The sequence below is a fragment of the Podarcis vaucheri genome (genome assembly GCF_965113315.1).
Source record: "Podarcis vaucheri genome assembly, chromosome: 12".
Classification (NCBI taxonomy): Eukaryota; Metazoa; Chordata; class Lepidosauria; order Squamata; family Lacertidae; genus Podarcis; species Podarcis vaucheri.
In genome coordinates, this window is record NC_138750.1 from 54,682,371 (window position 1) to 54,706,113 (window position 23,743).

Genomic DNA, 23,743 nt, shown 5'->3' on the forward strand with positions numbered 1-23,743 from the left:
GCCACCCGCGTCCCGCTTCCAGAGTACATGGTGTCTAAAACTGAGGCCTCACTTCTCCCTGCAACTGAAGGCAGACTTATAAGAGCAAAGCAACAGGACAGAATAGAAAGATCTTTCCTCTAAGCAAATGCCTGCAAGAGCCATTGCCATTGCCTTTTCCTCTAGGGATGGGGAAGCTGTGGCCTTTCAGCTGCTTTGGGGGCTCCCAGCTCCCATCAGTCCTAGCCAGCATGGACAATGGCGGCTCATGGCTACCTCGAGATTAGGGACGCACCCATGTAGTTATGTAAAGCCAGTACTACCACGAACCCTTTAGATTTGGCAGGACATGCACGTAAACACATTCCTTGCGCTTATATTTCGATTTCCCAAAACCGCCACCCTTGTTCTGACAGGTGTCCATTAGAGCTAAATCTCAAAACAACTTACCGAAAGGAGGGAGCTGCTGCCACAACACTTAGCGAGGAAAAGCTCTTCTTTCAGACACGCCTGCCCATATCTCCCATCAGCCAGCACCTTCTCCACACCATTCCAGGCTCAGATAAGTGATGTTCTTATACCCTGAAGGTCCGTTCGCATGGTGACATGTTGTTCCCCGCAGTCCCATTGAAGGGCTTGATATGACACATTCTGGGACCTGGTGGCAGGCAGAACGCTGGGCGGACACGGGGCGGGGACTGGAATAGCTGGGCAGCAACTCCCCAAGTAGACAATAGATGCAAATCCTTTAGCAGTGTAAAATCTGTTAACAGAGCAAACCCTGCAGCGCTTTAACACCCAGACGAATAAGACGGCCTGTTTCTAAATCCCAGAGACCCCAACCACCTTTCTGCATACAGTGGTACCTCGGGTTAAGAACTTAATTCATTCTGGAGGTCCGTTCTTAACCTGAAACTGTTCTTAACCCGAGATACCACTATAGCTAATGGGGCCTCCCGCTGCTGCCGGACAATTTCTGTTCTCTTCCTGAAGCAAAGTTCTTAACCTGAGGTACTATTTCTGCGTTAGCGGAGTTTATAACCTGAAGTGTCTGTAACCCAAGGTGCCACTGTATAAAGAAACAGTCAATTCCAGCTGAATTTGATGATGTCAACCAAAGAAATACTCTGCCTCCTGATTCCCACTGCAAATGTGTCACTTATTGGGTCAGATCAAGACCACAGACTTAAAATGATTCAGCAGTCACTCCACCTGCATTGCAGGGGTTTGGACCTGATCAAGGTTTCCCAAACTTGGGTCGCCAGCTGTTGTCGGACTACAACTCCCATCATCCCTAGCTAGCAGGACCAGTTTTCATGGATGATGGGAATTGTAGTCCTAAAAGAGCTGGGAAACCCTGGACTAGATGATCCTTGAGGTCCCTCGAGGCTCCTTCCAAATCTATAGTCCTATGATTCCCAGGAAGCTCTGGGAAGTCTGAGAGGAGGCAATAGGAAACCCAAATAATTTTCATTTGAAAAGTACAATTTCCAGGACTATGGCTGCAAAGATTCTATTACAAATTATAGCATTCGTTCTGGAAAGCTATTGTTTATTTACTTATTTTATTTGTGCATCACTTCCCACACAAAAGTCTCAAAGCAGCTATCAACAATAAGGAATACAACATAAGTACAATGTGTAAAACTAAGCCAACTTGGTATCTCCAGGCAGGGTGTGGGGCAGGTGGAATGTCCCCTTCCTGAAACCTTGGAGTGCTGCTGCCAGTCAGTGTGGACACTATCAAGCTGGATGGACAAATGGTCAGTATAAGGCAGCTTCCTATGTTCTTATGTTCCCCAAGCATAGGAAGTCATTTCAGTGGCAGCTTGTAAATAAACCAAGTCTGTCATGAGTGCCTTCTCAACCCTGAAAATTATTTAAGTGTGTAGACTGGGGTGGGATATTATGGGCTATTCTAGGGTCCTGCAAGGGTAGCCTTTTACAGCTCAAACCAGCACAGTCAAAAGCCACTCAGCCACTCACGTCTTGTATATTAAGCAATTCTCTATGCACAAACTCCTGAGCAATTTCGCACACCTACACAACAATCACAGTCTGGAAAATGGTAGTGTTTTTAAATAGGAATACGATGGTAATGTACTGGGGGTGGGAGCTTTAAGTGCTTAACCTCTTGTGCCGAGAACGCTCTAGGCTTTCAACCAGCCTGCTATCGCAGCCTTTTTAGCAGGACAAGGGAATCTGTTGGACTCCAATGCCCATCAGCTCTAGCCAGCAGGGCTGGGGGCCAGGGATGATAAGGATTATAGTCTTAACAACCTCTGAAAGGGCACAAGTTTCTCATCCCTGCTCTAGAGAGTGAGGACACTCCAGGTTGTGGTGGTGGTCTGTGTGCTATCAGCTGATCCCCCAAATAGAGCGACTTATAAACCCATCTTTCTAAGTTAGCCCTTCAGTCTGAGCAAACAGTGCACTCTCTTTTACCTAACACCACATTGCTTTGTACCCACTCTGCCCTAACTCGCTTTGTTTATCCGATTTGCTTTGGGATCTCCAGAAGCCATGATTTATACTTCCTACCTCTGGTTCACACAAGAGCGTTTGTGTAGTCCAGGAGAGGACTGTTATTGTGATAACTATTTTATTATTAAGCTGTCTGTCAGTGCGCTCCTTATTACATTTTGATCACCAATGTTTTGTAATGTGCCTTTAATGTTGTACACCACCTTGGGGTCTTTTGATAAAGGGCGGCATATGACTCAAATAAATAAATAATGGATAAATTGAGTTGTGTCGGATCCAGAGTCTGTGGCCACCTGCCACAAACTAGGCCCCTGGCCCAGCTGTTGAATATATAACAAGGCCAATGTTCTGCATGTATTTACTTAAAGCTGAACTCAGGGGTGGGGAACCTCAGACTCGGAGGCTGAGTGTGGCCCTTCAGGCCCCTCTACCTGGCCCTTGAAACTCTCCTCAGGATGCACCCCCGAAATTGCCGGGTTTTATACCCCCAAGTGTTTTCCCCTGGCTGGAATGTGCCCTTGGATGCTGATAATGCCTCTTGCCTGCCCGGATGGATGTCAATCTTGAGGCCTGTGGGTTTCCTCGGGACTCGTAAGCAGGAGATAAGCCCCAGCTGCGGCTTCCTGGCAGAATTTCAGCCTAGAGATCCCTATCTAAGGAGTGCTGCCATAGCCCTTTCTCCCAAGGCCCTTGAGGAGCCAGGGTGCTGTTTTGTGCCGGCTAGCAAACAGAAGAGAAAGCAAATCTGCCTGCATGCCTTGCCCATCTTGAGGTCTGTGAGTTTTCCCCTGTTTGTTTCTTGCTCTGTTGCTTCTATGGATAAACAGTGGGCGTTTCTTGTTGCAGATGCTTGTGGGGAGCAATTTGTAGCACTCAGTGTGAGAGCCCTTGAGAGCGGGTGTTAAGTTGCTCCAAAGTGTGGGGTTGGTTTGCACAGAATGGGGCTTTCTTCCTTCAGTTGCCAAGTCCATTGGTTGTTTAATCTGTTTAAACGTCCCAGGTTTTGTTTTTTTCCTAGCTGTTTGGTTAGATTGGAAATCTAACACTTTTGACAATGTTGTTTAGCTCGTTTACCTTACGACAGAATTGTTACTTTGGTGTTGGTTGGACCAGTTCGTCTGTTTTTTGCGTATTGTTTTTCTTGTTACTTTGTTCCCTGCTCCGGGCCTGGAAATACTCCGCGAAGAGCAGGCTATAAATACTTTTAAAAAGAAAAAAGGAAAAAAAGTGGCCATTGGGTTGAATTAGGCTTGCCACCCCCAACTTAAACCACTGAAAAATGACAAGGATGTATCACAGCATGGAACATTGTTTTTCCCGTTGCAAATTGTTGTGCTTACTCACCAAAACAGCAATGCAATTTGTTAGAATCCAGGCATAGTATATATGTTTTGAGCAAGAATAGCCTCTTTTAAGAGTATTGTGTTCCTTTCATTTGCCGGCTTCGCGTGAGGCAAATGGTTTGAGTAGTAGTACTCTGAGGAAACAGTCTGGCTGAAAATGTTCCTCCAGGTAAATGAATCGGGAGTCTCTCAACCCACACTTCGTTCTTCTGGGGAATATCCCACAGCCATGTTTAAACTCGTTTACATTTTCTCAGGAGTCGGGTACTTTTCCTGTCTCCCACGACTCCTGGGAAAACATAAATGACTTTAAACACGGCCACCCTGACAAAACCATGGTGCAGCCATTTTGTTTTTTCTGCACGTTTCGCTATTGACCATTTTAAGCCTGCTTTGTTGGAGGAGGCCCTCCATAGATTTTTTTTATTTAATTTTAATGCTTGCATGTAAAATGACATTCAAAATGGAAAGAGCAAGCTTTATGCCCTTCCGTTCTTCCTGGGAATTATCGCAAGGAGCGGGAAGATAAAAGTTGCCCAAAAATGGGCATCGAGAATTTGACAACCTGTTCTCCGCCCTCAGTCTCACTTGGGCAGCGGTTGAGTTTTCATGTCCTGCTGCTGGCTGGTGAAGTTTTAGCAATGACATACCCAGCTAGGAATCGAATCACTTTGATGCCTTATCTCCCGAGATAAGGTTTAGTGGCCTGTTTGGTGGCTGTTGTAATGCTACTTTAACAGCTTCTTCTTGAAGTGTCACGGAAGGGCTTTATTGCCTATTGTGAGAATGGAAAAGTTGACACCGTCCGCAGCAGCGGCAGCAGCCTTTTGCAAGATGGCTGCCAAGGGCCCCCAACAAAATGGGTCGGTTGAAACTTGTGCCTTTTGCTTTTCCCCTACAATAACTGCCACTGGGGGGTGCTGCTTGAAAAGAAGATGGTCTTCATTGAAAACCAGATGTTCCCTTTCCTTGGAGGATGAGAAGGGGTGGGGGAGACAAGCTGGGCCACGGGAATTCACGGTATCAAGGGGGCACATCCCACCCGCCCGCCCCAAATATAATGGCCCCGTCAGAAGACCCGTGGCATACTGCTTCCTGCAACTGGAAAGCTTTAACTTTTGTGGCTTTAAGAGCAGAAAGGCGTCCATACCGGCTGGGGGAGGAGGGGTCCATCTTTTAAGAAGTGGGTAAAATTAGATATAATGTTATTGCTGCTGTGAAATCATGACCTCTTGAGCTCAAAATAAGAGGCATTTGTCTAGGAAGGCACTCCCGTTGAGAGTTTTTCTTCCCCCACACACTGAGATTCTGCAAATCTCTGGATAGCAAATGCAGGACAAAGTGGGAGAAAAAGGACAGTTTCCCCTGGCTTAAGAGGCAACGTTTTTTGGGAGCAACATTTTTAGGTGGTTTCTACAGCTAGTGCTCGGGGTGTCCTGAGCAGAGAAAAACTCTAAAAATTCTCACTTTCTCTAGGGAATATTGGCCAAAAACAACCCCCCTTAATGCGTCTCACTACCAAGGAAATGTAACAAGCAAATAGAAAGAGGACCTATCCAGTTGACGCTGACACAAAACCCCACACGTACACTATAAAAAAGAAAATAAGATTCACCCCCCCTCCTCTCCCTGCTTTCCCCTTCTTTTTTCCTTTCTTCCCTGACCTTATACTGTACTCAACACTGTCTCACAACAAATGTAACCGATCTGTAGAAAGAACTTTACAACCTGAAAAAAGAGACAATGCATGTACTTTTGTAAACCAAGAAAATCTTTAATAAAAATGATTTTTAAAAAGTAATAAAGAAAAACCCAGTATACACTATGTAAACACCACACATTTAATGCACATCCGCCCCGCCCCCCAAAATCCTGGGAACTGTAATTTGTTAAAATACAAATACCTCACAAGCCCACCTTTTCTGTGTTCTTTGGCACACACAAAGCCTTAAATCCCCATACCGTACCACAACTATAATTGGGGCTAAATATGACCTTTCATTCAGTAATGCATACCTGTCTCCAGCTAACTCCCTTTGTTGTCTCACTTCTGCTGAGTTTTACATTCCTCAGGGCAAATACTCTGTCCTCTTGTACTTTGTAAAGTGCAATGAACATTGATTATATTATTGCCAGTATAGGTATTAACCTCTGAGAACTCTTTAAGCAGGGCAATGATGGTAACTTTTCCTCCCCCAATGTATGACTCCCAACACCTAGTGCTCAGGTGGAAGTTCCATGACTAACACATGTTATTCAGAAAGATCGACTTCCTCTATGAATGTAACACGAGGTAGCCAACATGAAGCCTTCCAGAAGTTTTCCGTTTCAGCTCCCGTCATCTCTGACCATTGACCAAACTTGCTGGTGCTAATGGGACTTGTAGGCCACAACATTGTGGGGGTTGGGGTGGCAAAACATGGGCTAACCTTTTAAACACACACACACACGCCTGAGCTTTAAATGCAGAATTACTAGTAGTTTACATGACACATTTGCTGGGATCTTGGAAAGATGTCCACAGTGAACAGCTTCAGAGTTGGAGATCTTCAACTCTGTATTGGATCAGGACTGGTTCAGCTGAGCTAGCGATTTAGGAATTACATGATGGAAGATTTGCATGTTGTTTTGGCACCACGGCGTGTAGGGAATCAAAAGGAGAGAGCCAGCCTTCTGTCTCCAGAAGGCAGAGGGCGCCATTTGCCCATGCTTGGTAATTTGAGGATAGCCTGACTGTCAACCAAGTTAATCCTTTTGGCTCACCTGCCATGAATGCTCTGCGTTTGGGCCAGGAATTCATTGGGCACTGTGAGCTTATTTTGGCAGGGCACAAATTCATGCCCTCTCATATTTTGAAGATGAAAATGGGGGCAGTCTTGTCTTCATGCAACACCCCTACACCCTTATCACACTCCCTCCATGTTGATGAAGCCTCTCCTCTGAAGAAATGATTTTGCAGTGCAACAGAAAGAGATCTCAGAAACAGGTGTTGTAGCAAACTAAGCATTAGTTTCCTTTAAAACAGAAGAGAAAAGTAGCATTTGTGTGCTAGAGCCTCCAGGGGCCATTGCATAGATCGGATCTCCCTCTCCATTCACGGAGAAGGTGGTCTTCCTCTCAAATCTACTCCTCTGAGTGTGCCGGAATCTCTGCTGCCTTTGCCATTCTGATTTCAACTCTTTGCCCTCGGTAAAAGCACAAAGCAAGCATTCAAACTTTGGGACATGGCAATAATGAAGAAACCAACATGCCACCTTGAGTCACAGAGAGACCCAAAGGCAACAGATTTTCAGCAACTTGGAGTGAGCACTTTCTTTTCTGTTAATCGGAAGATGGTGAAACGCAAGTATACACAGATCTGGGACTCATAACTGGTTTGTTTAAATTTGTAACGACAGTCTGGAGTTGGAAATGCTACTTTTAAGGATAGTCCCCAAGAGGTCCTAAAAGTCAGAGAAATGCAAAAGTATAATTTAGAAATCATTCTCCTAACCTGCATCTGGTATTTGAAGTTAGTGTGCAGTGCTATATATGGCTATACAGTTGGGTATTGTTTATGCTGGAATATTTAGGAATATTTTGTTTCTTACAATAAAACTTTCCTAAAACTTTAAAAGATAGTGTGTTCTGCTGGATCCAAAGCCCTTTTGTTCCTCTGACACACCTGGAACAGGAGGAGAAGAGGTTGTCAGCCAACTCTGGAGCTGGCACACTTATTATCGCTTCCATTGGGAGCAGCAGAAGGGAAAATCCAGGAAAACAACTCACCTGACGAAAGGTGGAAAAGGGGAAATGTTGGCACAGTTTTCCACTAACAGTCATACCTTGGTTTTCAAACAGCTTTGTTCTCGAATATTTTGGCTCCCAAACGCTGCAAACCCGGATGCTGGTTTGCGATCTATTTTTGGAAACCGAACGTCTCAATGGGGCTTCCACGGCTTCCGGTTGGCTACAGGAGCTTCCTGGGTTTCTGAACCTTTTGGAAGTCGGACGGCCTTCTGGAATGGATTCCGTTCGACTTCCAAGGTTATGACTGTACTTGTTCCTCTGCCTCAGACTCTCCCTCTCCTGCCTCTGTGTGATTGCCCTACCCTGGTATGCTCCAGTCCAAAAGTTAAGCATTTTTCAAATGTATTTATTTGAATGCGAAATGGTTTACCCTCAAACTTCACCCTTTTGTGACAATCGATGGGCTCTGAAAGTGCTTAATTCTGGCTGGAGCTGGCCTTTAATGTTCCACAGTAGGCCTTCATTTTGTTTTATTTTACTTCGTTTCGAAATAGATCTGGTGGTGCTTTTTATAGAAATGGCTGCCACTCAGAACACACTCAAACATTTTATTATCTGGATAAGCAGCTGGGAGAGTGGGAATGGGATGGAAGCTGGTGCAAATATCCACACATTAGCAGCCTTAAAAAAAGAAGGCAGCCTAATACCCCAAACCCAGAATAGCTACAGCAATTGACTGCAGAGAGGTATGAGAAAATAGGGGCTGTCCTATCTTAATGGGGGAAGTTGGACCGTGTGCAAGCTAAGGAAAGAACCAGGGCCAGAGATCTGATGGCTTATTCAGTTGATCTATGATACAGCAGCGTGATGAATTATAAGCATGCTGGATATGCAGCTTCAGAATAGCTGCCATAACTTGGGGGTCAGGGGATATGGTAGCTAGATCAGGGTTGGGCAGGCCTTAAGGCTCGCAAGATCCACTTTGCTTTTAACTGGAACACAAAGATCCGCCAGGTGGAGGGCTGGTACAAAAGATATACACTTAGTACATGACAGCAGGGGTAAAAAACTCTGCATGTTGTGGATATGGTGAAGTTTTCCTTGCTCTCTTATACAGTGGTACCTCAGGTTACAGACTCTGCTAACCCAGAAATAGTACCTTGGGTTAAGAACTTTACCTCAGGATGGTAAAATTTCGAGGGTTGGCATGGTGGCAGCGGGAGGCCCCATTAGCTAAAGTGGTACCTCAGGTTAAGAACGGTTTCAGGTTAAGAATGGATCTCCGGAACGAATTAAGTTCTTAACCCGAGGTAGCATGGTAATACTGTGAGCATGGCTGGGACAGCCCAGTCTGATGGGCGTCATATAAATAATACAATTATTATAATTGCTATTCTTACTAGGATCTGGGGACATGTTGGAAGATTCGGGACAAAAGGAACTAATTCTTCACACAGCCCTTAGTTAAACTGTGGGGCTCGTTTCCACAGGAAGTAGTGATGGCCACCAACTTGGATGGCGTTAAAAGACGTGTTACAAGCATCAGTGGAGGATAAAACTATCTGTGACTACTATGAACAAGTGGCTGTGTCCCACCTCAACTCCCAGAGGCATTAACCCCCTGAAAGCCGGTTGCTGGGAATCACATGTTAGGAGAGAATGCTGTTGCAGCTGCTGGAGGGTGGAGATTGCTGCTTGCGGGCTTCCCATAGGCATCTTTTAGCTGGGCATGTTTAGCCTGGAGAAGAGGAGGTTAAGGGGTGATATGATAGCCATGTTCAAATATATAAAAGGATGTCACATAGAGGAGGGAGAAAGGTTGTTTTCTGCTGCTCCAGAGAAGCGGACACGGAGCAATGGATCCAAACTACAAGAAAGAATATTCCACCTAAACATTAGGAAGAACTTCCTGACAGTAAGAGCTGTTCGACAGTGGAATTTGCTGCCAAGGAGTGTGGTGGAGTCTCCTACTTTGGAGGTCTTTAAGCAGAGGCTTGACAACCATATGTCAGGAGTGCTCTGATGGTGTTTCCTGCTTGGCAGGGGGTTGGACTCGATGGCCCTTGTGGTCTCTTCCAACTCTATGATTCTATGATTCTATGATCTGGTTGGCTGCTGTGGGAACAGTGCTGTGCTAGAATTCTGAGCCCAAGAATTTGTACCCAAACGGACCCCTTCCATGCAAGGATCCATTCCTGGTGGGGTGGGTGGGTGCTGAGATTCATTTTGTTGCCATTGTTAAACGTTTGGGAGTCAGACGCCCTTGCCAATCTACAGTGGTACCTCAGGTTAAGAACTTAATTCATTCTGGAGGTCCGTTCTTAACCTGAAACTCTTCTTAACCTGAGGTACCACTTTAGCTAATGGGGCTTCCTGCTGCCACTGCTCCACTGCTGCGCGATTTCTGTTCTTATCCTGAAGCAAAGTTCTTAACCCAAGGTACTATTTCTGGGCTAGCAGAGTCTGTAACCTGAAGCGTCTGTAACCTGAAGCGTCTGTAACCCGAGGTACCACTGTACTTGATTTCAAGATGCCAGGCTTTAGTCGAGCTTCCTGCGTTGTTTTGGGATTAGATGACCCTAGGAGTCCCTTCCAACTCTACAAAAAGATAAAATTTAAAAAATGATTCCATGAATGTAAAGAGCTCCAGGCAGATTTGTTTCAGTTTTCTGTTGCTGCTTTCTTTAAAAAAAGAAAAGAAAAATCTTGTTAAGCGCCTAGTAATTTTAAAATCTGATATTAATTAATTGAATTAAAATAATCAAGAGCTTTCTAGGTGATCAGCCTGACCTTTATTTAGCACTAAATGGGATATGTAAGAGATTCATTAGGATGGATGTTATAAACACATTAATAGAAATTGGAATGCAAAAAAGAAAACCCACATAAAATTTTAGAGGAGTGAGTTCAAAAGTGTGTGTGTGTGAGAGAGAGAGAGAGAGAGAGAGAGAGAAAGAGAGAGAGAGAGAGAGTGTACACACATTTTGATTGCACCTGAGATTTCTTGCAATGAACACTCCACATCTCCAGTTAAAAGGCTCTTAGTGATCCATCCCCATACCTATTTCCTGTTGTGGAGATGGGGGCGTGATTAATGAAATCAATCCTCCTGGCAAACTGGGAATATCCCCTCCCTCGCCCAAGTTTAGGATATTCCACCACTCTTCAGCAGTTTCTTTAAGTGGCTCATGTAAATGTAAACAAGCTTTAATAACAAACTGAGAGAAAACCTTAACAAAATAACATAATGTCTGAGAGAAACTAAAACAGCATCATGAGGCAAGAAAACAAGAAGAGACCGTTGGTCCTCTTAAGTGACACTCTTAACGGAACAAACACTGAAGGGAGGGGCTAATACCGAAGCAAAACACACAAGCCCCGCCCACCAGATACCAAGCACTCTACTATTCAAATTAGGGCCTAGTGTTTTTCTTACATTTCCAACCTCTGTCAATTTCATTCACACATGTTCTGTCCCATTGCAGCATACATTAAGCACTAAATTTTGCATTTAGGGCTCAAACCCCATTAATCTGTGATTTAAAAACAAATCCATATGAAAATTCATTAAATACACATTTTATTATTTGATATGAATGTGTGCTGATTGCAGAGCTAGTGATTTCCTCTCAGCTACCCAGTTAGCCTCATAGCAAAGCAGGGATTTGAACCCAGGTCTCCCTATTCCAGGTTCACTACACCACATCAGATCTCTCCCGCTTCCCTTTGAATAGTTTCCTTGTATTTAAATGCATCACATGGAACAGGAATAAGGAGAGTGAAGCAATTGGACCTTATCTCGTCCTCTACCTGTTGCCGAGGCTGCATAGGGCATAGCGAGATGCAGAAGGAGACATGATCTAGCCCATTTTCAGGAAGATTAAGTCCTCTCCTTTGGATTAGTAAGAGGACACCGCTGCAAATGTGTCCGAATTCTGGGAAACGGCCCTGACCAAGAGTCTGTAACAGTATCCTCCTAGCCTCTGAGCCTCTCTCCATCTCCAGTAATCTCTACGTCTAAAATCAATACGGCTGCTGAACCCCATCCATTTGTCATGAGTGTTTGTTTCCTGTGATTTCTTGTCCTCTTGCCAGGTAAGTCCTTGGCTAGTGATGCAGGCCAAGTCCCGCTGCACAAATGTGCCAATGTGACTGCCAGACGGCGCGATGCTGGCTCCCGTTACAGCCATATCAGAGAGGAAGCTGGCTTGGGACGTTAATTGTGTTTTTTTCCTAAAGGCCACCCAGTGAATCTTGGGGCACGGTTACATGAAGCTAAGGCTGGAGACAGACGGTCATTTCTAAGAGGCTTGGAAGCTGTTTGAGAGGCCTCGTTTCCCATGGTGTGCAGCAACACATTTATTTTGCCACTCGGCAAACATGCAAAGTGTGTGCAAATGGTACAAAACTGTGAAAAATAAAAAGCACCTAACAAGTCAGAGCCAGGAGTGGGGAGGCCACCAGGAAAGGGCCAATGGTGGACCTCTCAACCAGAGCAGAGGAAACTGCCTTCTTCTGAGTCAGACCGCTGGTCCATTTACCTCTGTATTGTCTCCATTGACTGGGGGTGGCTCTCCAGGGTTCCAGGTGGAAGAAGAAGAAGAAGAAGAAGAAGAAGAAGAAGAAGAAGAAGAAGAAGAAGAAGTAGTTTGGATTTGATATCCCGCTTTATGCCACTGTATTCTGCTCTGGTCAGACCTCACCTGGAGTACTGTGTCCAGTTCTGGGCACCACAATTCAAGAAGGACACTGACAAACTGGAACGTGTCCAGAGGAGGGCAACCAAAATGGTCAAAGGCCTGGAAACGATGCCTTATGAGGAATGGCTAAGGGAGCTGGGCATGTTTAGCCTGGAGAAGAGGAGGTTAAGGGGTGATATGATAGCCATGTTCAAATATATAAAAGGATGTCACATAGAGGAGGGAGAAAGGTTGTTTTCTGCTGCTCCAGAGAAGCGGACACGGAGCAATGGATCCAAACTACAAGAAAGAAGATTCCACCTAAACATTAGGAAGAACTTCCTGACAGTAAGAGCTGTTCGACAGTGGAATTTGCTGCCAAGGAGTGTGGTGGAGTCTCCTACTTTGGAGGTCTTTAAGCAGAGGCTTGACAACCATATGTCAGGAGTGCTCTGATGGTGTTTCCTGCTTGGCAGGGGGTTGGACTCGATGGCCCTTGTGGTCTCTTCCAACTCTATGATTCTATGATTCTATGATTTATCACTACCCTAAGGAGTCTCAAAGCGGCTAACATTCTCCTTTCCCTTCCTCCCCCAGAACAAACACTCTGTGAGGTGAGTGAGGCTGAGAGACTTCAGAGAAGTGTGACTAACCCAAGGTCACCCAGCAGCTGCATGTGGAGGAGTGGAGACGCGAACCCGGTTCACCAAATTACGAGTCCACCGCTCTTAACCACTACATTACACTGGCTCCCTACCTGGAGATGCCAGGGATCAATACATGGGTCCTTATGCATTCATGATAGATGTTCTACCACTGAGCTATGGCCCTTCCTCAGGTCAGAGAAGATGGGGCACTCAGAATGCAAAATGCACTTGCCCAATAACCCATGCAAACAATCCAATCCATGTGCTAATTGCTTTTTTTAAAATGTCAGCCCTATACCTTATGTGGTGTCTGTTCCACTGTTGAACAGCTCTTACTGTAAGAAAGTTCTTCTTTAGTCAGAAACTCCTTTCTTGTAACTTGAAGCCATTGCTTCAAGTGGAAATAGTGTGCAGTACTCCATCATTCAGACTGGCCTCAACTCGGGCTGCGTGTATGTGTGTCTCATCGGTTTCCAGCCTAATGGAAGGGATCGTATTCAGCCCCTGCTGAATACACAAGAGAAGTTACCGTATTTTTCGCTCTATAACACGCACCTGACCATAACACGCACATTGTTTTTAGAGGAGGAAAACAAGGGAAAAAATATTCTGAATGAAACAGTGGACGTATCATTTTTGTGCTTCATGCTGTGGCCACAGACATGTGATCTGATGGTGAATTTGGGGTGACCCAATGCAAAGATCCTGAGGATCCATGTGGATCCATGCTTTGTAACCACATTTTAAGTGGGGAGGGAAGGAAAAACACAGAAGGCTAAGAATGCAGGAGAGGGCTATAACGTGAGGAAAGGAAGGCAATAGTTCCCCCCCACCCACCCACACAAGCCAGCCACTGTTTAAGGATTTCATCCTTTTAAATGGAAGAAAGCATATTTGAATGCTGTGTGTCTCCAAAAACAAAAAGCAGGAAGTCAAATCAGAATTTTAAGCCGAACCTGTAATCTCTCTTCCCTTCACATACATTGTTCCCTCCGGAGCAGGGACAGGATAGAGCGACGCTCTGCTTTCCTCTCTACTTGCCTGGAGGGGAGGGGCTTTCCCTGCTCTTTGTTCCGTTTGAGCAAACACAGCAACGAAACAGAGAGGGTGGGCAGTAAGACCCTGAGGCAGAATGCAGGAAAGCTGCCACTTCCTCTCTTCAGGCTTCCCTTCTCCCTGAAGCGCGGTTTGATTTTTGCCTTATTTTTCGGCTCCAGAGACCACACATTCGCTCCATAACACGCACAGACATTTCCCCTTCCTTTTTAGGAGAAAAAATCTGCGTGTTATAGAGCGAAAAATACGGTATGTGCAGCCACACCCTGCACCTTCTGTTTGCAGTCCAGCACAAAGATCTGGTCCAAGACATTTCGGCACCTGAGGCAAACCACAAAATGTCACACACTGCCACCAGGGAAGAAGGGTGTTTGTGAATATCTACATCAGGAACAAGGGAGGAATAGATTTTTACATCAGGTCAGGACGGGGGCGGGGAGACCAGTAGCAATTCCCATTTTCCAAGAGGCCACTGTAGTATAATAATAATAATAATAATAATAATAATAATAATAATAATAATAATATATAGTACTGTGGTACCTCGGGTTAAGAACTTAATTTGTTCTGGAGGTCCGTTCTTAACCTGAAACTCTTCTTAACCTGAGGTACCACTTTAGCTAATGGGGCTTCCTGCTGCCACTGCTCCACTGCTGCGCGATTTCTGTTCTTATCCTGAAGCAAAGTTCTTAACCCAAGGTACTATTTCTGGGCTAGCAGAGTCTGTAACCTGAAGCGTCTGTAACCTGAAGCGTCTGTAACCCGAGGTACCACTGTACTTGATTTCAAGATGCCAGGCTTTAGTCGAGCTTCCTGCGTTGTTTTGGGATTAGATGACCCTAGGAGTCCCTTCCAACTCTACAAAAAGATAAAATTTAAAAAATGATTCCATGAATGTAAAGAGCTCCAGGCAGATTTGTTTCAGTTTTCTGTTGCTGCTTTCTTTAAAAAAAGAAAAGAAAAATCTTGTTAAGCGCCTAGTAATTTTAAAATCTGATATTAATTAATTGAATTAAAATAATCAAGAGCTTTCTAGGTGATCAGCCTGACCTTTATTTAGCACTAAATGGGATATGTAAGAGATTCATTAGGATGGATGTTATAAACACATTAATAGAAATTGGAATGCAAAAAAGAAAACCCACATAAAATTTTAGAGGAGTGAGTTCAAAAGTGTGTGTGTGTGAGAGAGAGAGAGAGAGAGAGAGAGAGAAAGAGAGAGAGAGAGAGAGTGTACACACATTTTGATTGCACCTGAGATTTCTTGCAATGAACACTCCACATCTCCAGTTAAAAGGCTCTTAGTGATCCATCCCCATACCTATTTCCTGTTGTGGAGATGGGGGCGTGATTAATGAAATCAATCCTCCTGGCAAACTGGGAATATCCCCTCCCTCGCCCAAGTTTAGGATATTCCACCACTCTTCAGCAGTTTCTTTAAGTGGCTCATGTAAATGTAAACAAGCTTTAATAACAAACTGAGAGAAAACCTTAACAAAATAACATAATGTCTGAGAGAAACTAAAACAGCATCATGAGGCAAGAAAACAAGAAGAGACCGTTGGTCCTCTTAAGTGACACTCTTAACGGAACAAACACTGAAGGGAGGGGCTAATACCGAAGCAAAACACACAAGCCCCGCCCACCAGATACCAAGCACTCTACTATTCAAATTAGGGCCTAGTGTTTTTCTTACATTTCCAACCTCTGTCAATTTCATTCACACATGTTCTGTCCCATTGCAGCATACATTAAGCACTAAATTTTGCATTTAGGGCTCAAACCCCATTAATCTGTGATTTAAAAACAAATCCATATTGTCAGGGGTTCAGAAGCAGAGACGCAGAGAAGGGTGGAAACAGAGAGCGAGGGGGAGGAAGCCGAAGGGAGAATGAGTGATGATGACGACCCGAGATCTCCAAGCCTAAGCAGTGAGTCAGAGGACTCCCAAAAGGGAGCCCCAGTGAGCAGAGCAAGGGGGGGATCCGGGGGGACACCCCAGGAGGAAGGGAACAGAGGAGATTCAGAGAGCAGCAGCTGGAAGTCGGGACCCACGCTCATAACTGAGGGCGGCAGCAGCTGGAAGTCGGGACCCACGCTCAAGACTGAGAGCAGCAGGGAGGAAGGTAGCCAGGCATCGGGTTCCGGAGGCTGTCAGCAGGAGGGAGGGCACGAGTCAGGGGTGGTCACGCCCTCCTCAGAGAGCGAGGCAACGGTTAAGAGGAAAGTAGAGAGTTGGGCGCGCGCGCCAAGTTCAAATGCAGCGGAAGCTGGAGCAGTAAGCAGCCCGGAGAGTGAGCCAGGTCCTAAAGCCCGCCGCAAGGAGGCAGAAGGATCAGGGGGGTCAGCGTCAGAGGAGAGTAGAAGGGAGGAGGCCCAGGGGGGCAGAAGGACCCAGAGACGTAGGGAGAGGCGAAGGAGGTGGAGCAAGGCTAGGGTATTAAGCTGGTGTGCAAGAGGCGGGGACTCAGACGGGTCTTCGCCGACCTAGAGCAGAAGGTGTAGAGCTGCACGCTGCAGTTCGGAAATGAAACCTGTAACTCAATAAAGACTCTTTTAAAGTGGACGCTGTGTGGCGTGGTCCTATGTGAGCTGGGACCTGGTAGCAGCTCTGACAGTAAGACCCGTCTCACCAAAGCTTCAGAAACCTGAAACCTCGCAGCGGGAGCAGAAGCCGCTAGGGGAGGAAGAGGGGTGTCTGTAAGCGAGCTCACAAAGGTTAGCAAGATGACGGAAGAACAGAGGATCTCCGCGCTGCAAGAGGCAGTGACCCAGTTGTCCTCAGAGGTATTGGCTTCCAAGAAACGGGAGGAGGAGACTACAGCCGCCTACAGAGACCTACACGCCAGGTTTGAAATGCTTGTTAAGCAAGGGCAACCGGGACCCAGACCGGAGGGCGTGGGATTGGCACGGAGAGCAGGAGGGCTTGTGGCTCACTTCGATGGGACTTTGCAACAGTACCCTAATTTTAGAGCAGACGTAATGTGCGCACTGCAACTGCTGGCAAAGGACTTTAGAGATGAGGAAGAGAAGGTGGGGTTCATATTGTCCCATTTGCATGGGGATGCCAAAGCCTGGCTGCGCAATTTGTGGAGGGATAAAGATCCGGCGCTTCAGAATGCAGATGCCTTTATCAAAGCGATGGATGCGTGTTTTTTGTCTACTATTGATGTGGATCTTGCCAGACGGGAGATTCATGGACTAAAACAAGGGAGGGCGAGCGTCCGGCAGTATCACGCCCGATTTTTTGCGCTGGTCAGTGCTTTAGAATGGGATCGGGATTCGCCCCCTGTCAGAGACCTCTTCTGGGAGGGTCTAAGTTCTGCGGTTAAGGATGAAATTGCAAGGGGGGAGAGGCCCCGAAGCACGCAGGAGGTGGTCCAAAGGGCGCTGACTGTGGGGGTGAGGCTGGAAGAACGTCCATGGTGCAGAGATGAAGGATGTGGAGGGCGCGAAGCAGCGAGAAGTTTCTCTTTCGTTCCGAGGGAAGCAGCGCGTGCGCAATCCACACCTCCGCCAGGAGGGGGAGGGGAACCGATGGAGGTTGGAGGTGCAAGGGCTCAGTCAGCAGCCAGAGCCCTAGCACCGGCAGCAGTGAAAGCGAAGCCTCCTAGAGGGAACAGGAAGTGTTACATCTGCGAGGATCCAGGCCATTTGGCGAAGGAGTGTCCCCGGAGGCTCCACAAGCACACTGCAGCCTCAGCAATGGTGACTGCAGCAACGCAGCAAGGAGAACCACAGCAGGGAAACGACGATGTCTGGCTGGAGACGGAGGCACTGGGGCCCAGCCAGACGCATCTGTGAAGCAGTCCCCAGCAATCTTGCAACCCACGGATCCCCTCCCACCCAAACCAGTAGTGCAGCTCACAGCATCTCTCCAGCTACCCGACGGCGTCACTATCGAAGTGCCGCTTTCTGTGGATTCTGGAAGCAACGCAGACTTTATAGCGCAGAGCTTTGTGGAGCAGCACGCTATACAGCTATTGCCTGCCACTCTGCCCCTGCAAGTCGTCACAGTGGATGGCAGAGAGTTGCTAGGGGGGCAGGTGGTGAAGCAGACGCCACCGATGGTGATGCGCCTTGGCAACCACAGGGAAGTCATCAGTTTTAATGTCACCCAACTGTCGGACACGCCCATTGTGTTGGGCATGAGTTGGCTGGACAGGCACAGTCCGACACTGGCTTGGTACCAGAGACAACTGATCTTCGGCTCCTCTTATTGCGCAGAACACTGCATCCTGCCCCGACGGGAGGGAGAGGAGGAGGAATCACAACTGCAGTTGGGAACGTTGCAAGCGGTCCCCCACAAATACGCGAGCTTTTTGGAGGTCTTCTGCGAGAAGGAGGCGGACAAGCTACCCCCTCACCGGCCATATGACTGCAAGATTGACCTCCTACCGGGGGCGACGCTGCCGAAGGGGCGGCTATACTCCATGTCTGAAGATGAAATGCAGGAACTCAAACAGTTCATCGAGCATAATCTGGAGCGTGGCTTCATCAGAGAGTCCAAGGCAGTGGGGGGCAGTCCCGTTTTCTTCGTGAAAAAGAAAGACACGCCCCAAAAAAGACTAGTTGTGGACTACCGCCTTTTGAACCAGATGACCAAACCGTCTGATTACCCCATGCCCAGGATTGACGACCTCCTCGCGACGGTGCGCAAGGGACGCGTGTTCACCAAGTTGGACCTGCGAGGGGCGTACAATCTCATCCGCATGCGGGAGGGCGATGAGTGGAAGACGGCCATGTTCACACCGCTGGGCACCTACGAATACAGAGTTATGCCCTTTGGATTACAAAATGGCTCTCACTGTTTTCAAGCTTTTATGCATCACGTGTTGGAGGGACTCCTCTACAAGACATGCGTCTGCTTCCTGGATGACATCCTGATTTTCTCTGACTCGCAGCAAGCTCACGACCGAGACGTGAGGGAGGTGCTCAGCAGGTTGCAACAACATAGACTGTACGCCAAGCTGGAGAAGTGCCAGTTCGACACGACGGAGGTGGATTTCCTGGGATACAAGTTGTCGGACAAGGGGATAGCCATGGACAGCACCAAGGTTCGTGCGGTATTGGATTGGAAAAGCCCGCGCAACCGGAAGGAGGTCCAGCGGTTTGTCGGCTTCGCCAACTTCTATCGCAAGTTTATCAAGGGGTTCGCGATGCAGACGGCAGCAATTACGGACACGCTCAGCTCCAAAAAAAAGAAATTCATCTGGACGGAGCAGGCGGAACAGTCCTTTCAAGCGCTCAAGCATCTCTTCGCATCGGAGAAGCAACTGCTGCATATCGACCCCAGTAAACCGTTGAGGGTAGAGACAGACGCGTCAGACAGAGCCGTGGGAGCTGTCCTGCTGCAGCGAGACCCGCAGGGGGTGTGGCGGCCGGGAGCGTTCTACTCCAGAAAGCTCAGCAAGTCGGAGCAGAACTACACCATCTGGGACAGGGAGTTGCTGGCCATTCATGCAGCTTTCAAGGCGTGGAGGCACTTCCTAATCGGCGCCAAGCACACGGTGCAGGTCTGCACGGACCACAAGAATCTGGAGCACTGGCGCACGGCTCAGTTCCTGAACCAGAGGCAGATACGTTGGGCGGAGTTCTTTGCTGACTTCAATTTCCGAATAGAGTACGTCCCAGGCGACACCAACATCATGGCGGATGCACTGTCCCGAAAACCGCAATACCTAGAAGAGGTGACGCCAGCGGCGGCCATGCACATCTTCGCACCGACGGCGTGGGCGTGTGCCTCAGCTACAGTAGACCTGGATGCGGTGCGACGTGCATTGCGGGACGACTCATTCGCGCAAGACAAGATGGCGGAACTGCTCAGAGGCACGGCTACCACGGACGAGTTCCAGGTGCGGGACGGCTTGCTCCTACGCAAAGGGGCTGTCTATGTACCAGGAGACGACCTTCGCGCCAAGGTACTGCAACAGTTGCACGACGCACCCACGGCCGGTCACTTTGGCACAGAGAAAACGATGGAATTAGTCGCGAGAGACTTCTGGTGGCCCAGGCTGAGAGGAGAGGTCGCGGACTACGTCGCGAGGTGCGACACCTGCCAGAGGGCCAAGCCGGTACACAGACCACCGGCGGGACTGTTAGAACCGCTGCAAACACCGTTTGAACCGTGGGAGAGGGTGGCCCTGGACTTTGTGACGGATTTACCCAGCTCGAGAGGCAAGACAGCTGTGCTAGTGGTGGTGGACTTGTTCACCAAGATGGCACATTTCATTCCGTGTGCGAAGGTGGCCACGGCGGAACAAACCGCCAAACTGTTCATAGATCACGTGTTCAAAGTGCATGGCCTGCCACGGTCTATCCTGTCCGACCGCGGACGCCAGTTCATCTCGTCTTTCTGGCAGAAGCTGATGGGTTTTCTAAATGTCAAGGTCAATCTGGCATCAGCAAGACACCCGCAGACCAACGGGCAAGCAGAGAGGGTCAATGCCATCATGCAGCAGTACCTGAGATGCTATGCCAATCAACAGCCTGCGACGTGGGTGGATTACCTGCCGCTAGCCGAGTTCGCTTACAACAACACGAAGCACGTGTCCACAGGAGTGACGCCGTTCTTTGCCAACAATGGGAGGAATCCCAGAACCTTCCCGGGACTGGAGAGAGTGGGGGAAGGAGAACCACAGACGGCGGACGCGTTCGCGTCAGAGCTGCAGGCGGTCCACGATCAACTCAGACGGCAGCTGGAGCTAGCTAAGCACGCCTACAAGGTGCAAGCTGACAAGCACAGGCGGGTTGGCGAAGTGATCCAAGTGGGAGACTGGGTCTGGTTGGCAGCCCACGCAGTGCCGACCAGGTCGCTTGCCAAGAAGAAGTTGGGGCACAAGCAGATCGGTCCGTACCAAGTCGAAGCGCAGATCAACCCGGTAGCCTTCCGACTGGCGCTGCCGGAGGGTTCCAGAATGCATCCGGTGTTCCACAGGTCGGTGCTCACTCCCTACAAGGCACCTCACAGGTTCCAGGAGCCAGGGACGGCGCCAAGTCCGCTCCGGGAACGGACGGAGACGCGGGAGGTGAAGCACCAGGACCACATCAACGAAGTCACGGAGATTTTGGACTCCAGATGGGGGGAAGAGGGAGTCGAATACCTCTTAGCCAGAGAGGGCACCCGGGCCAGCGCCAATAGCTGGGTACCAGACTACGCTTTGGAGGAACCCCTGCTCAAGGACGAGTTTCATGCCCTCTTCCCACACAAACCCATGCCAGCGAGCTTCTTCGACGACTGGTTGTTCACACCCACACTTTCTTCCAGCACGTTCCATGGATTCGACTCAGAAGGGGAACCCGCACGGAGCACCCGTTCCCCAGAAGGTTCACCGGCAGGTTCGGCATCAGGCAACTCGTATTGGTGGGACGATCGACCAGAGGAGCGATGGCGCAGGAAGTGGCTGGAGATGCCAGGTCGAGCGACCGACGCAGAGACTGACATGGACGTGTTCGGGGAGGACCTCGGGTTCGAGCACGGCGGTACAGAGATGGAAGAGCAACAAGTCACCGTCGACGACCGCGAGGGGGAAGACTCGGAGGTCTTCAGTTGGCGGCCACCCACGGGGAGCGACCTGTATCCAGCATTCCCTCCCATGATGATGGAGCGCCCAGCACCCACACCTGACAGCGGGGAGGGGGGAAGGGGGGGCTTCGAGGGGGGGATGGATGTCAGGGGTTCAGAAGCAGAGACGCAGAGAAGGGTGGAAACAGAGAGCGAGGGGGAGGAAGCCGAAGGGAGAATGAGTGATGATGACGACCCGAGATCTCCAAGCCTAAGCAGTGAGTCAGAGGACTCCCAAAAGGGAGCCCCAGTGAGCAGAGCAAGGGGGGGATCCGGGGGGACACCCCAGGAGGAAGGGAACAGAGGAGATTCAGAGAGCAGCAGCTGGAAGTCGGGACCCACGCTCATAACTGAGGGCGGCAGCAGCTGGAAGTCGGGACCCACGCTCAAGACTGAGAGCAGCAGGGAGGAAGGTAGCCAGGCATCGGGTTCCGGAGGCTGTCAGCAGGAGGGAGGGCACGAGTCAGGGGTGGTCACGCCCTCCTCAGAGAGCGAGGCAACGGTTAAGAGGAAAGTAGAGAGTTGGGCGCGCGCGCCAAGTTCAAATGCAGCGGAAGCTGGAGCAGTAAGCAGCCCGGAGAGTGAGCCAGGTCCTAAAGCCCGCCGCAAGGAGGCAGAAGGATCAGGGGGGTCAGCGTCAGAGGAGAGTAGAAGGGAGGAGGCCCAGGGGGGCAGAAGGACCCAGAGACGTAGGGAGAGGCGAAGGAGGTGGAGCAAGGCTAGGGTATTAAGCTGGTGTGCAAGAGGCGGGGACTCAGACGGGTCTTCGCCGACCTAGAGCAGAAGGTGTAGAGCTGCACGCTGCAGTTCGGAAATGAAACCTGTAACTCAATAAAGACTCTTTTAAAGTGGACGCTGTGTGGCGTGGTCCTATGTGAGCTGGGACCTGGTAGCAGCTCTGACACATATGAAAATTCATTAAATACACATTTTATTATTTGATATGAATGTGTGCTGATTGCAGAGCTAGTGATTTCCTCTCAGCTACCCAGTTAGCCTCATAGCAAAGCAGGGATTTGAACCCAGGTCTCCCTATTCCAGGTTCACTACACCACATCAGATCTCTCCCGCTTCCCTTTGAATAGTTTCCTTGTATTTAAATGCATCACATGGAACAGGAATAAGGAGAGTGAAGCAATTGGACCTTATCTCGTCCTCTACCTGTTGCCGAGGCTGCATAGGGCATAGCGAGATGCAGAAGGAGACATGATCTAGCCCATTTTCAGGAAGATTAAGTCCTCTCCTTTGGATTAGTAAGAGGACACCGCTGCAAATGTGTCCGAATTCTGGGAAACGGCCCTGACCAAGAGTCTGTAACAGTATCCTCCTAGCCTCTGAGCCTCTCTCCATCTCCAGTAATCTCTACGTCTAAAATCAATACGGCTGCTGAACCCCATCCATTTGTCATGAGTGTTTGTTTCCTGTGATTTCTTGTCCTCTTGCCAGGTAAGTCCTTGGCTAGTGATGCAGGCCAAGTCCCGCTGCACAAATGTGCCAATGTGACTGCCAGACGGCGCGATGCTGGCTCCCGTTACAGCCATATCAGAGAGGAAGCTGGCTTGGGACGTTAATTGTGTTTTTTTCCTAAAGGCCACCCAGTGAATCTTGGGGCACGGTTACATGAAGCTAAGGCTGGAGACAGACGGTCATTTCTAAGAGGCTTGGAAGCTGTTTGAGAGGCCTCGTTTCCCATGGTGTGCAGCAACACATTTATTTTGCCACTCGGCAAACATGCAAAGTGTGTGCAAATGGTACAAAACTGTGAAAAATAAAAAGCACCTAACAAGTCAGAGCCAGGAGTGGGGAGGCCACCAGGAAAGGGCCAATGGTGGACCTCTCAACCAGAGCAGAGGAAACTGCCTTCTTCTGAGTCAGACCGCTGGTCCATTTACCTCTGTATTGTCTCCATTGACTGGGGGTGGCTCTCCAGGGTTCCAGGTGGAAGAAGAAGAAGAAGAAGAAGAAGAAGAAGAAGAAGAAGAAGTAGTTTGGATTTGATATCCCGCTTTATGCCACTGTATTCTGCTCTGGTCAGACCTCACCTGGAGTACTGTGTCCAGTTCTGGGCACCACAATTCAAGAAGGACACTGACAAACTGGAACGTGTCCAGAGGAGGGCAACCAAAATGGTCAAAGGCCTGGAAACGATGCCTTATGAGGAATGGCTAAGGGAGCTGGGCATGTTTAGCCTGGAGAAGAGGAGGTTAAGGGGTGATATGATAGCCATGTTCAAATATATAAAAGGATGTCACATAGAGGAGG

General features: G+C 48.5%; 1 long non-coding RNA gene across 1 annotated transcript; it reads left to right on the forward strand.

The window, feature by feature from the left end:
• The first annotated feature begins 3,152 nt into the window (after positions 1-3,152).
• On the forward strand, positions 3,153-5,665 carry LOC309515140. Its single transcript, XR_014212315.1, has 2 exons — positions 3,153-3,239; positions 5,283-5,665. It is a non-coding gene; the product is annotated as an uncharacterized lncRNA (long non-coding RNA).
• The last annotated feature ends 18,078 nt before the right edge of the window (positions 5,666-23,743 follow it).